The sequence below is a fragment of the Lycium barbarum genome, chromosome 5 (genome assembly GCF_019175385.1).
Source record: "Lycium barbarum isolate Lr01 chromosome 5, ASM1917538v2, whole genome shotgun sequence".
NCBI classification, from domain to species: Eukaryota; Viridiplantae; Streptophyta; class Magnoliopsida; order Solanales; family Solanaceae; genus Lycium; species Lycium barbarum.
This window is the reverse complement of record NC_083341.1, coordinates 57,801,648-57,814,951: the sequence shown is the minus strand read 5'-3', so window position 1 is coordinate 57,814,951 and position 13,304 is coordinate 57,801,648. Positions and strand designations below refer to the sequence as shown.

General features: G+C 40.0%; 1 non-coding gene across 1 annotated transcript; it reads left to right on the top strand.

Moving 5' to 3' along the window:
• Nucleotides 1-2,011: 2,011 nt before the first annotated feature.
• Nucleotides 2,012-2,117, top strand: LOC132643094 (small nucleolar RNA R71). The gene has a single exon (XR_009583540.1). It is a non-coding gene; the product is annotated as a small nucleolar RNA R71 (small nucleolar RNA).
• Nucleotides 2,118-13,304: the final 11,187 nt, after the last annotated feature.

Below are 13,304 nucleotides of genomic sequence, written 5' to 3'. Positions count from 1 at the left end.
CTCCAACTTAGGTGGCTCAATGATCGAAGGCTTTGCTGGAGGAGTTGTTCTCTTTTTCAGATCAAGATTTAGCTTCTTTGGGTGGTATGAATATGAACCCAACCCAACAAGTGAATTAACTGTCTCCACATAGCCTTCCATGTTCTCAGCATCGAAATTCACAAGAATATCAGCTAGAGCTTCACCCAAACTTTTTTTTTCCATCTTGAACTCCACTGCATCATCAACAACATCAACCTAATCAATTACCGAAATACTCTCGTAAGCACTTGGTAACTTCATCCCTTTGCTAGCCTGAAAAGTCACTTCTTCATCGTTGACTCGGAACTTGATTTCATTTTTCTTCGAATCCATCAGAGCTCTCCCTGTAGCAAGGAAAGGTCTCCCTAGAATAATAGGAATGTCCCGATCCACAGCACAGTCAAGAATCACAAAATCAGCGGGCAACATAAAATCACCAACCCGCATAAGTACATTATCAGCCAGCCCAACAGGTCTTTTGATAGACCTATCAGCCATTTGTAACCTCATAGTAGTCGGCCTTGGCATCCCCAAACCTGATTATTTGTATATAGCAAGGGGCATCAAATTAATACTCACCCCATTATCACACAAAGCACAAGCAAAATCATGGTGCCCAACAGAACAAGGAATGGTGGACGCCTCAGAATCTCTCTTTTCCTGAACAGTTGTAGTTGAAATAATGGAACTCACAGTGTGAGTCAAATTCACGGTTTCATGTTGAACCGTTTTCTTCTTGGTCAGCAGATCCTTCAAATATTTAGCAAAACCGGGCATCTCCTTAACAGCTTCCAAGAAGGGAAAATTTAGAGATAACTGCTTCAACTGATCATAAAACTTCTCGAACTTAGCAGCTTCCTTCTTCTTTACCAACCTCTGAGGAAAGGGAGGTTTGGATTTGAAAAGCTACATCAAAGGGTGGAGAGCCCCTTTTACAGTCTGCTTGCTTGTGTTATCAGCTTCCTTCACCATCTCTGGACTATCAGCAACCTTCTTGTCAGTAGGATTCTCATCAACAACAATGGGTGCTTCAGACTGCACCTCATCCTCTTCATCTATCGGCTCAAGATCAATCACCTTCTCATCAGCCCCCTGGAGTATTTTACCACTCCTAGTAGTGATGGTAAACACACGGTCTACACCGCCTCCCCCATTCTTTGGATTTGGAATAGTGTCACTCGGAAGTCCTCCCTTTTTAGGAGGGTGCTGCTCTCTAGAAATATCCCTCATCTATGACTCAAGCTTCTAAATAGCCGCTGTATGGGAACCCACTATTTCTGTCAGCCCAGATAAAGTCCTTTCAGACTTAGATTGATTGGCCATAATCTTCTCAAGCATTGATTCAACCTTCGAACTACCTTGCTCTGTTGACTGCCCTTTCGGTGGTGTATAAGGATTGGAACTCTTGTTCCCGAAATTGTTACTGTTGTTGTAGCTCCCTTGGTTCGCACCACCATAATTATTATTGTAGTTCCCAGAGTTGTTATAAGCACCTTGACCTTGCTGAGGTCTCCATTGATTCTGATTCTGATAACCACCTTGGTAATTCTGTCTTTGGTAACCCTCTTGAGAGTTATTAACATAATTAGCATCTTCAACCTGCATAGGTGGCCCATCATTGAACGGACCATCTTGAGTATGGTACATTCCTTTTGGCAAAAATGTATCATCCTGACAAACATTTACCTTCTTGATCTGGGATTCATTAAACTTTTTCGTTAGCAAGGAAATATTTGTTGCAAGTTCTGCCAATGTTTACTGGGTGTCTTGATTATCCTTTACTATATTCTGGATCATAGAACTACCATACGGTACCACATCAGCATTGTTTGAGTGCCAAGCCTGATTATGAGTCGTCAGCTTGTTATGTATGTTGGTCACTCGTCGATAAGTTTTGTTCATGAAACAACCATCAGCTGCATTATTAGCAACTGACTGCGTCACCGGATCTAGCCCTCGGTAGAACTTCTCTATTAATATGTGTTCTGGAAAACCATGATTCGGGCTCTTCTGCAAATACTCCTTGAATCTTTCCTAGGCTTCATATAGTTGTTCCCCCGGTCGCTGCTTGAATTCATACATCTTGTCACGAATTTCAGCCTTCTTGCTAGGGGGTTACCATTTTGTGAGAAAAGCAGTCACCATCTCTGCCCATGAAGTAATCGAATTTCGGGGAAGCTTCTCAAACCATGTTCTTGCCTCCCCAGTTAAGGAATATTTAAATAACCTCAACCGAATAGCATCTTATGGAACGTTGTTCTGGATGTGATTAGCACACACATCCACAAAATTCTGCAAATGACGTTGAGGGTCATTCTTGGTAGAGTTTCGAAAGTATCCCTCAAGCTTCAACAACGGGTATAGAGAGGAGTCAATTTTCACGCTAGCAGCTGCAACTCGAGGCTGAACAATAGCAGATGCATAGTCCTCCTCCGGAACAAGAGCAGCGAAAATATTCTCATCATCTGATTCATTCGCCTGATTGTTCAACCGATTCCCCTGGTTGCCAGCACGTTGATTTTGCTGATTCTGATTCATGTTCACCAGGTTTACACAGAGTAGCAAACAAGGTGTGATGGAATAAGCAAAAGACTTCAATCAAAGAAAACACTATTTAGTAATTTCAAAACCGTATTCCCCGGCAACGGCGCCAAAATTTGATACGCTCAAATTACACCTATTAATGGTATAACGCGGACGTTGTCAAATATAGTAACCCAACAAGGCTGGGGTCGAATCCCATAGGGAATATGGTGTGAAAAGGTTACTAAAGTCGTAGGATGCTAAGCTTAGGTCTAATGTCTTAATCCGATGGTTTTGGTAATAGTTGGTTTTTCTACGACTAATTGCTATCTACTTGCTTTGGTGGAAATTTATGGTAAAAGAAACTAAGGTTGTGTCCCAGTTACATAGAGTGTATGATCATGGGTATTGATCTTGATATACTTCTAATGGATCATTATATGAATGCACTTAATCTCTCTATGAATCTCTACTATTTCCCAATAAATAAAGATTAGCTCTTTCTATGATTTCCCCAAATATAAGAAAGTAACTATGAAGAACGATTAATCATGCCAAGTATATTCTTCTTATTCCTGAGTGAATTTATTAAACAAAGTTTATAGGTTTGAGTCCTTGTTATTTATTCTTACCAACCCTAATTATTTTCCCAAATAAATCAAGGTTGATGGATTTAATCAATGTTTCCAACCATTAATTATGAATGAAGAATGAAGAATAAATAAACCCTAATAATCCATTATGTGTATATCAATCACAACCCAATCACACAACACCCATCATTGGGTTCATAACCCTAGTAAGGGAATTTAGCTACTCATGACAAAGAACAAGAAATAAGAAATTGAAGACTTCATAATTTCTTACTTTGGAAGAAAAGAGAAATTGATAATACTTGATTTGATGTTGGAACCATAAAAAACTAGAGAGTATTTAATGTTCTAAGCTAAAAGTCAAAATATATTAACTGATAATAATAAAAACCCTACAATGGACTATTTATAGGTTTCAAAAACGTAAAATTACAGAATTTGCACTTAAGTCCCAGGCGGTACTTATACGGTCCATACAACTTTCCATGGACCGTACAAGACTTATACGACCTTCATCTAGGTGTTTGCAGAGAATAATACGAATTGGCCTTCCACGATTCGTATAATGTTATACGGCTCGTACAATCCTGCTCGTGAAGCACTTTATACATTCGTCACATCTACTTATACGACCGGTACAATATTGTACGATCCGTATATGTGTTCGGAGAAGATGATACCTCAGACTGAGCCTCTTGATACGACGAAAACAAATACTGGTATTTAGCCTTCATTCCCTCTTTAGCTTCCCAAGTTATTTCTTCAACATTATTGTTTCTCCACAGAACTTTAACAAAAGTCACATCCTTAGTTCGCAATCGACAAACTTGTCTATCCAATGTAGCTACAGGAATCTCTTCGTATGATAACTGCACGGTCACCTGGATATCATCTACTGACACAATTCTCGAAGGATCTCCTTTACATTTTCGAAGCATGGATGTTACACCTCAAAAAAAAATCATATTGTTGCTCAATAAATGGACTAACGCAGGGTGAGGCGTGTGCAATGTCCCTGCAAGTAAGAAAGGTTACTTACCGGTTCTAATTAAGATTCCAAAGACGTTTGAGGCAAGAGAAGAAAGTTCGTTGAAGAATGTCAAGTTTAAGTCGTGTTCTGAAAGGGGTTTGCAAGTTCCGAGCTAATGTTGATTTAATAACATTGTAAGGAAAAGTTGTAATGCTCCTTAGATTTTTAATAAAGTGTCAAACAAGTGCTAAGAAGGTTCCGTAAGGATTTGAGATCAAATGAAACGACGGAGTTAATTTCTGAAAAGTGGAGTTATACGACCACTTATACGGTCCGTATAAGGGTCCGTATAACCCAACATAAAAGATGTTTTCCCTAAAGGTGAAATACGGACACTTATACGGACCGTATAAGGGTCGGTATAAGTACCAACGGGCTGAATAATTCCCAAGTATAAATACATGTTCCCACTTCTAATTTTTCATTCTTCCCACTTCTCCACTTCTCTCAAGACCTCTAGAAGGTTCTACATATTTCATTAACATAAATCCAAGGCAACTCAAGGATCAACATCATTAATCCAAGGAAATCAAGTGCAAGGAAGCTCTTTGGGGTTGCTAGAAGTCAAGAAATTCTTTGGAAGTGGAGCTAGGGTTTCCTTCAAGTGAAGCATTTCTATCCAAAACCCATTCCTACACAATCAAAGGTGAGTTTTATCATCAATTCATGTTATTTAGAATATTGAAGGGGTGAAAGACTTAGATTATGGAAGAAGGTAGAATATGGAGCTCAAATGTGAAATGATGGTGTTCTTGCATAATAGTTTGACATGAACCATAATTCTTGAGATACTATGAGTATAATCTTGTTATAAATAATATTAAGAATGTTGGAGAAGCATTATATGTGGATGAATACGATGTTGGGTGTTAACCATGGTTATGGATGACTTTGAGAGGGAATTGTAAGAATTGGATAATGTCGAACTTGTCAAATTATGGATTATGATATTATGAATGTTGTTATTGATGTTTGGGAGTTGTTATATCATATGGAGGAAGTTGTAGAAACAAAGGAAATGCTGCCCAACTTTCGTTAGCTTTAGCTTGAGCTTAAGTATGTTTTCGATTATCTAATTTTAGTACGAATTCTCTTGAATGTAGAATCGTGAACATTGGAGGAAAGCGCTTAAATTGATAAGGTTAGAGCGACGTCAAGGTATGTGAGGCTAGTACCTTCTTTTCTAAGGCATGATTCTTATGATATAATTCCCTTTATCTTTCCATCACCTTCTTACATTTCTCGTAATTAGGCCCACGCCCAGAACTTAGAAGAGCAGCAGCAGCCGCAATCGGGTGGGCACGATATTGATAGAGGGCATAGTAAGAGGGTCAGATCTGCGGGTGCTAGTAGCGAGTATAGAGGGGGTCAGAGACAGCTATAATCTAGATATTCAGGCCAGTCCGCGACTAGTGCACCTCCTTGATTTGCGAGAAAGATATTTGACCGCCCCATTTAATTTGGTCTGGGTCAGAGTACGAGAGTTGTGGGTTCCCAGTTTGGAGGTGATCCCAGTCAGAGGAGACCACCGTTACCACGATGCAACCAGTGCGGTAGATTACATTTGGGTCAGTGTCGCCGAGGTTCCGATGCTTGTTACGCTTGTGTTCAGAGATTGTCCATCGATGAGTGGTAGAGTTGGGGCCCAACCTATCGGATCAGTAGCCGGCTCTTCTTCGTCCGTGCGCCCTGTAGGGCAGACTCCCCAGCCTTCAGCAGGCCGTGGTAGGGGCAGAGGGGTAGTATCCAGTTCGAGTGTCCCTCAGCCCCGTATTTATGCATTGACCGGACGACGGGATCTTGATTCTTCCCCTGACGTTGTCACAAGTATCCTATCAGTAATCTCTCATGATGTTTATGTATTGATTGATCCGAGTTCTGTCTTGTCGTATATTACTCTGTATATTGCTGATCGTATTGGGGTGAGACCCGAGTCAATTAAACCTTTTGAGGTGTCTACTCCTGTTGGTGACCCGGTAATAGCTAGAAAGGTATATAGAAATTGTGTGATTGTGGTATGTGATCGTCAAACTACAGCTGATTTGATTGAGTTGGAAATGTTGGATTTTGATGTTATTATGGGCATGGATTGTAACGACCCGTCCGGTCGTTATTTAATATTTTACGAAACCATGCCCAATTTAAGTCTAGGGTTGTAGTTAATAAGCTTCATAATATGTTTTAAGAGTTAGGAATGGGAAAAAATCAATTTCAGAAGGGTTTAGAAAATGTCGGGCCAAAATTTAAAGGGCGACCGCTATAGCGGTCAGTGGACCGCCGTAGCGGCAACGCTATAGTGGCCTGAGGACCACCGCAGCTGTACCGCTATAGCGGCCTGAGGACCACTGCACGTGGAAACAGTGACCAAAAATCGTGTACTTAGTCTATTTTCTCTCCTTTTTCAAACACAAGACTCTCAAGGGCTGCTCCTAGGGTTCCTCATGAAAGAAAAACCATGGCCCCTAAGAAAAAGAAAACACTTCTAATCCCTTCTTTCACCTATCCCTACGAAAGATACCCGCTCATGGATTCGGATGGAGGTTAAGAAGACGAGCAATTCATGGAGAATCAAATATCTGTTCACCAAAGAGGTAGGTTACAGTTTACTTTAGTTAGACTTTGATTAGCTAATCGTATATACGTTAGAGTTGATGGGAGATTACATGCTTAGGTCTTCGGGCACCGGAGTTTGGAGAGACGTACTTGTAATATGATTAAAATAGGGTATAATTAGGACTATGATAATAAAGATTTATCTTAATAGGAAGTGATGTAGTTGCTACGGAGATACCTTGTAATTACTTAATTCTACCCTAGGAGGGGGGAGTAAATTTCCGTGTGTATATCTTATTGTTGATCGTTCATATGGTTATTTCCTTGAAATTAGGAGATCGTATTAATTGAATTATATGAAGTTGTTTTGCATTGCGCCCATCACCGGCTGGGATTATGATTGACTTGTCAGATAGTTTTGTGCATTACAACTGCCGTGTTCAAGTGGAAATACAGGTAAATAGGTAAGGCATGAGTATCGTATTGTGTTATCTGGCCTTACGGTCGTGGGATCGAGTACTTGGATTACATATGTGTGTACGCATTAATGTGGCCTGCATTCGAGGTTCTTTCCGAAGCGGAGGTTTGTGCTCGTGTCCGAGGAGTATTCCGGAACGAGTTGTAGATGGACACCATAGGTCCCCTGCAGGTCATGGATACTGAGCAAACACATCAGATAGAGTGTGTGTATAGCATGTCGGTTCTTGCATCATATTTGCATTGCATTGCATTCTCATGATTTATTGTCGTACACGGGTGTATTACTTTCGTTAACATTGTCCATTAAACCGTGCGTGTGTTGAAAGCCTGGTGGGAAAGGGGTTATACAAGGTAAGTGTAGTGTTGGTCGTTAGATAGTGATTTAATTCCCTAGATACATCGTAACATAGTAGTAAGGTGAATAGGTGGACTCTTTAAACAATAAGTGCAAAAATACAGTATATGACAAATGTGAACTCGAGAGTTACTAGGTTGGAATTTAGTAGAATACCTTATGGTTGGGGAATTAAATAAGCGAGCAACGGGAGTAAAGAAGTAAGGGGGCAGTACGGTAATGGTCTTTATCTAAAATCTTGAGGTTCATTGACTTATCTGCTTACGCTGTTAACCCTATATTGTATTGCGTGAACTAATATTAGTCGGCCTATGATGCTTACCAGTACGTGTGGTGTACTGATACTACTCTTGCTAAGCCCTCTTGGGGTGTAAATGTGTTACAGGTTTTAGCTGAAGTTTCGCCACAAGGGTCTATCGGATATTATCCTACAACTCCGCCTATCTCACTCCCGGCGGAGGCTGTGTCATTTATCTCGTCTTCTTGTATTTAGGAGCTCTTGTACCCGTCTAGGCTAGATCCCGGGGTTTTATTTCGAATTTAATTATATTGAAAAAAGTTTGTAATAAATGTTTATGTTTAATTTTATTAATTTTAAGGATGATTATCACATGCTTTTAAGTGTTGGGTTTTTTTATCGGTAAGGGTTCGCCTACTAGCATATCATATGGTAGGTGCCCGCACGACCCGTGGGATGGGTCGTGACATGGATTGGTTAGCTTCTTGTTATGCTAACGTGGATTGCAGAACCAAGATGGTTCGATTCCAATTCCCAGGAGAACCAGTACTTGAATGGAAAGGTAACACAGCTTCTCCAAGAGGTAGGTTTATTTCCTACCTCAAAGCGAGAAAGATGATTGCAAAAGGCCAAATTTATCATCTAGTCCGGGTTCATGATAATGAAGCAAAGCCACCGACCCTTTCATCCATCCCGGTAGTAAATGAGTTTTTGGATGTATTTCCAGATGAATTTCCAGGTCTTCCACTGGAGCGGGAGATTGATTTTACTATCGATGTGTTGCCGGACACCGAACCCATATCTATTTCTCCTTACAGAATGGCTCCTGCAGAATTGAAAGAGCTAAAGGCACAACTAAAGGATTTGCTCGAGAAGGGATTTATTAGACCCAGTTTATCGCCATAGGGAGCACCTGTCTTGTTTGTAAGAAAGAAAGACGGTTCTTTGCGAATATGCATTGACTATACGCAGTTGAACAAGGTGACGATAAAGAATAGGTATCCGCTTCCGAGAATTGATGATTTGTTTGATCAGCTATAAGGTGCTAAGTGGTTTTCCAAGCTAGACATGAGGTTAGGATATCACCAGGTGAGACTTAGAGAAGGAGATATTCCGAAGACGGCTTTCAGAAATAGATATGGGCATTATGAATTTCGAGTAATGTCATTTGGGTTGACTAACGCTCCGATAGTGTTTATGAATTTGATGAATAATGTATTCAGCCCTTTTCTAGATCAATTTGTGATCGTGTTCATCGATGACATTTTGGTATATTCTCGGTCAGAAACGGAGCATGCAGATCATCTACGTACTGTCCTTGGAATTCTTCGGACTCGAGAATTATATCCAAAATTTTCAAAATGTGAGTTCTGGTTGAATTATGTACCTCTTCTGGGCCATATTATCTCAGTTGATGGCATCCGAGCGGATATTCAGAAAATCGAGGCAGCGAAGACTTGGCCAAGGCCAACAACACCTACAGAGGTCCGTAGATTTTTGGGATTAGCAGATTATATTATAGACAACTTGTGGAAGGATTCTCTTCTATTTCAGCACCATTGATGAGGCTAACTCAGAAATCAGTAAAATTTCAATGGACCGATGCTTGCAAGCGTAGTTTCCATGAATTGAAAGATAGATTGACTTCAGCCCTAGTTCTAATACTTCCAAAAGGATCTGAAGGCTATGTTTTTTATTGTGATGCCTCTGGTATTGGGTTTGGCTGTGTGCTGATGCAGCACGGTAAGGTTGTTACCTATGCTTCCAGGCAGTTGCAGAAACATGAGAAGAATTACCTGACCCATGATCTTGAATTAGTTGCGGTTATTCATGCACTAAAGATATGGCGACATTATTTGTATGGTGTTCATGTTGATATTTATACAGATCATAAGAGTCTCCAATATATCTTCAAGCAGAAGGAGTTGAATCTGCGGCAGAGGTGATGGCTAGAGCTATTGAAGGACTATGATGTGAGTATCTTATACCATCCTGGGAAAGCAAATGTGGTGGCCGACACTCTTAGCCATAAATCCATGGGCAGTCTATGTGACGTTCGACCAAAAAAGAAAGAATTAGTCCGTGAGCTCCACCAGCTAGCCAGCCGAGGAGTCCGCTTACTAGACTCGGGCAATGCAAAAGTTATTGTTCATCTATTTCATTCCTAGACATGGAAGTGAAAAAGTGCCAATATCAAGATCCCCAGTTGAGTTACTATAGAGATACACTTCCCTAGAAGGAGAAGTCGCCTTTTGAGATTTCTGCATATGGGGTTCTTAGGTATCAGAACAGGTTATGTATCCCGAATGTTGCAGGACTACGTCGACAAATTCTGAAAGAAGAATATTACTCCTGTTATTCCGTTCATCCAGGAGCGACAAATATGTATCATGATCTTAAGTCAATGTATTTGTGGGATGGAATGAAGAAGGATATAGCAGAGTTTGTAGCTCAATGCCCAAATTGCCAACAAGTGAAAATTGAGCATCAAAAGCCAGGAGGATTGTTGCAGTCTATGGAAATTCCAACCTGAAAATGGGAGGTGATCAACATGGATTTTATTGTAGGTTTGCCTCGTTCTTGGTGTAGGTATGATTCCATATGGGTAATTGTCGACAGACTCACGAAGTCAGCTCATTTCTTCCAGTCAGGACTACACACTCAGCAGAAGATTATGCAAAGTTGTATCTTCAAGAGATAGTGTGACTCCATGGTATCCTAGTCTCCATTATCACAGATTGAGGGGCACAATTTACAGCTAAATTCTGGAAGTCTTTTCAAGAAGGTTTGGGAACTCAAGTGAGACTTAGCACTGCATTTCATCCACAAACTGATGGACCAGCTGAACGCACTATTCAGACCTTAGAAGATATGTTGTGGGCATGTGTATTAGATTTCGGAGGTAATTGGGATGACCATTTTTCACTTATTGAGTTCGCATACAATAACAACTATCATTCCAGTATCTAGATGGCCCCGTATGAAGCTCTATACGGAAGGAAGTGTAGATCGCCAATTGGATGGTTTAAAGTAGAAGAAACACAATTAATAGGCCCAGAATTGATCCAGCAAGCGGTGGAAAAGATCAAGCTTATCCGAGACCGATTGTTGATGGTCCAGAGTAGCCAGAAATCTTATGCGGACAATCGTCGAAGAAGACTAGAATTCCAAGTTAATGATTGGGTATTCCTGAAAGTGTCGCCGATGAAAGGTGTAATTAGATTCGGCAAGAAGGGCAAGCTTAGCCCCCGGTATATTGGGCCTCATAAGATTGTGCGCAAGATGGGCCAAGTGGCTTATAAGCTGGACTTAACTTCAGAACGTGAGTCAGTTCATCCAGTTTTCCATGTGTCGATGCTCTGTAAATGTGTTGGAGATCCTTCCAGAATCATGCCTGTAGATGATATTCAAGTTACAGAGAAGTTGTCTTATGAAGAAGTACCCATTACCATACTAGATATGCAAGAGTAGCTTCAGGTAAGGTTCTGTGGAGAAACAATAATAAAGAGGAAATGAATTGGGAAGTAGAAGAAGACATGAAGTCTAGATATCCGCACTTATTTCCACCCCCAAAAGAGGCACAAGATGAAACGCCGTTGTTCCCAAGTATGTAATGCTTTCTCTTAACGCTTTTGGTCGTGTGTGGCCATGTTTTCTTGCTGTTGCTGTTGTAGCCCTGTGAGACGATGTTATTTTGGGTTGTTATGACATAATGGTAGTGCCATATTATAAGGAAAACTCTGGTGAAATTTTCGTAGAATTCTCGAGAATTTAACATTCGAGGACGAATGTTCTTTAGGGTGGGGGGGGGGGGGGGGGGAGTTTCACACCTCAGAATTTCGGAGGGGAGAATGATTCTAATTAAGGTTTCAAAGACATTTGAGGCAAAAGAAGAAAGTTCGTTGAAGAAAGTGGAGTATAAGTCGTGTTTCGGAAAGGTTTGGCAAACTATCGAGTTAACGATTATTTAGTAATGTCTTGAGGAGAGGTTATAAGGCTCCTTAGATGGTTAATGAAGTATTAAACAAGTGTTAAGAAGGTTCCATAAGGATTGGAGATCAAACGAATCAACGACAACAATTTCGGGAAGAGGGTGAGTTATACAACTAATTATACAGTCCGTATAACTTTATACGGTCCATATAATAGTCACAGTGAAGGGTCATCACTGGAGAGATTATATGGTCACTTATACGAACCGTATAAGTGTCCGTATAATCCATTACGGGCAGCTTTTGTTTTTTTTTTTATAAAGAGGACCCAAGCTCTAATTTTTCATTTCTCACTTTCTCCACACCTCTTGAAACCTCTAGAATACTCCATACATCATATTCACACATATCCAATAGAAATCAAAGATTAGTCACCAAGAATTAGTAGAATCAAGTGTGTCGATGCTCACTAGGGTTAATAGAAGTCAAGGTTTATTTTGGAATTGTAGTTGAGAGTTTTCTCAAGTGGAGTATCTTCACCCAAAGATCACTCCTACATAATCAAAGGTGAGTTTTTACATCTATTACATGTTTTTACAAGTATTGAGTGGTTGAAAGACTTGGATTAGAGAAGAAAGTAGAATATGGAGCCCAAATGTGGAAATAATGACATTCTTGAATAGTAACTTGACTTGAATCATAGTTCTTGATATGCCATGAGTATAATATTGTTATGAATGATGCTAATGTTGTTAAAGAAGTATTATTTGGGAATGAATATGGTGTTAAGTCATAGCTATGGCTATGGATGAGCTTAAAATGGTGTTTTGAGAATTGAACAATGTTTAACGCAAAGAAGTTTATTGATTATGATATGATGGGCGTGCTATTGATGTTTGGGAGTTCTTTATTATATGGAGAAAGTTTTTGAAACAAAGGAAATGCTGCCCAATTTTTGTTAGCTCTTAATCATTTAGTTGAGACTTAAGTATACTTCTAATCATCTGATTTTGGTACGAATTCTGTTGAATGTAGAATCGTGAGCTTGGAAGGAAAGCGTTTAGTTGATAAAGTTAAAGAGACGTAAAGGTATGTAAGGCTAGTTCCCTTCTTTCAAAGGAATGACTTCTATATTATGATTTCTTTTCTATAGTTTCATGACCTTCTTACATCCCAAAAGATGAAAGTTAAAGATTCTTATGAGCTTCTTATGAGATAGAGATAAGATATGTTCTATGATAATGATGGTGATAATGATGCTATCATGAGCTTAACAATCCTATCTTTGTGATTTCATTGACGTTATTTCTTGTTGTTGTCTCACCTCATGATATTAGTTCTTCCAAGGTGAGGCATAGTGATTATTCCATAATGTAATTGAAGGTTCCTGACCTTACGTCACTCTTGCATGTGTCATATTATGTATATGCAAGATTACACCGTGCCTAGTTGGCCGGGCAGTCACCACTACGATAGGTGTAGTGGGCATCTATGATGATGAGTACACCGCGCCTATATGGCTGGGCAGACATCACTAGTGGGCGGCTTGAGATGTTTACCCCAGAAGCGGGCTAAAGAT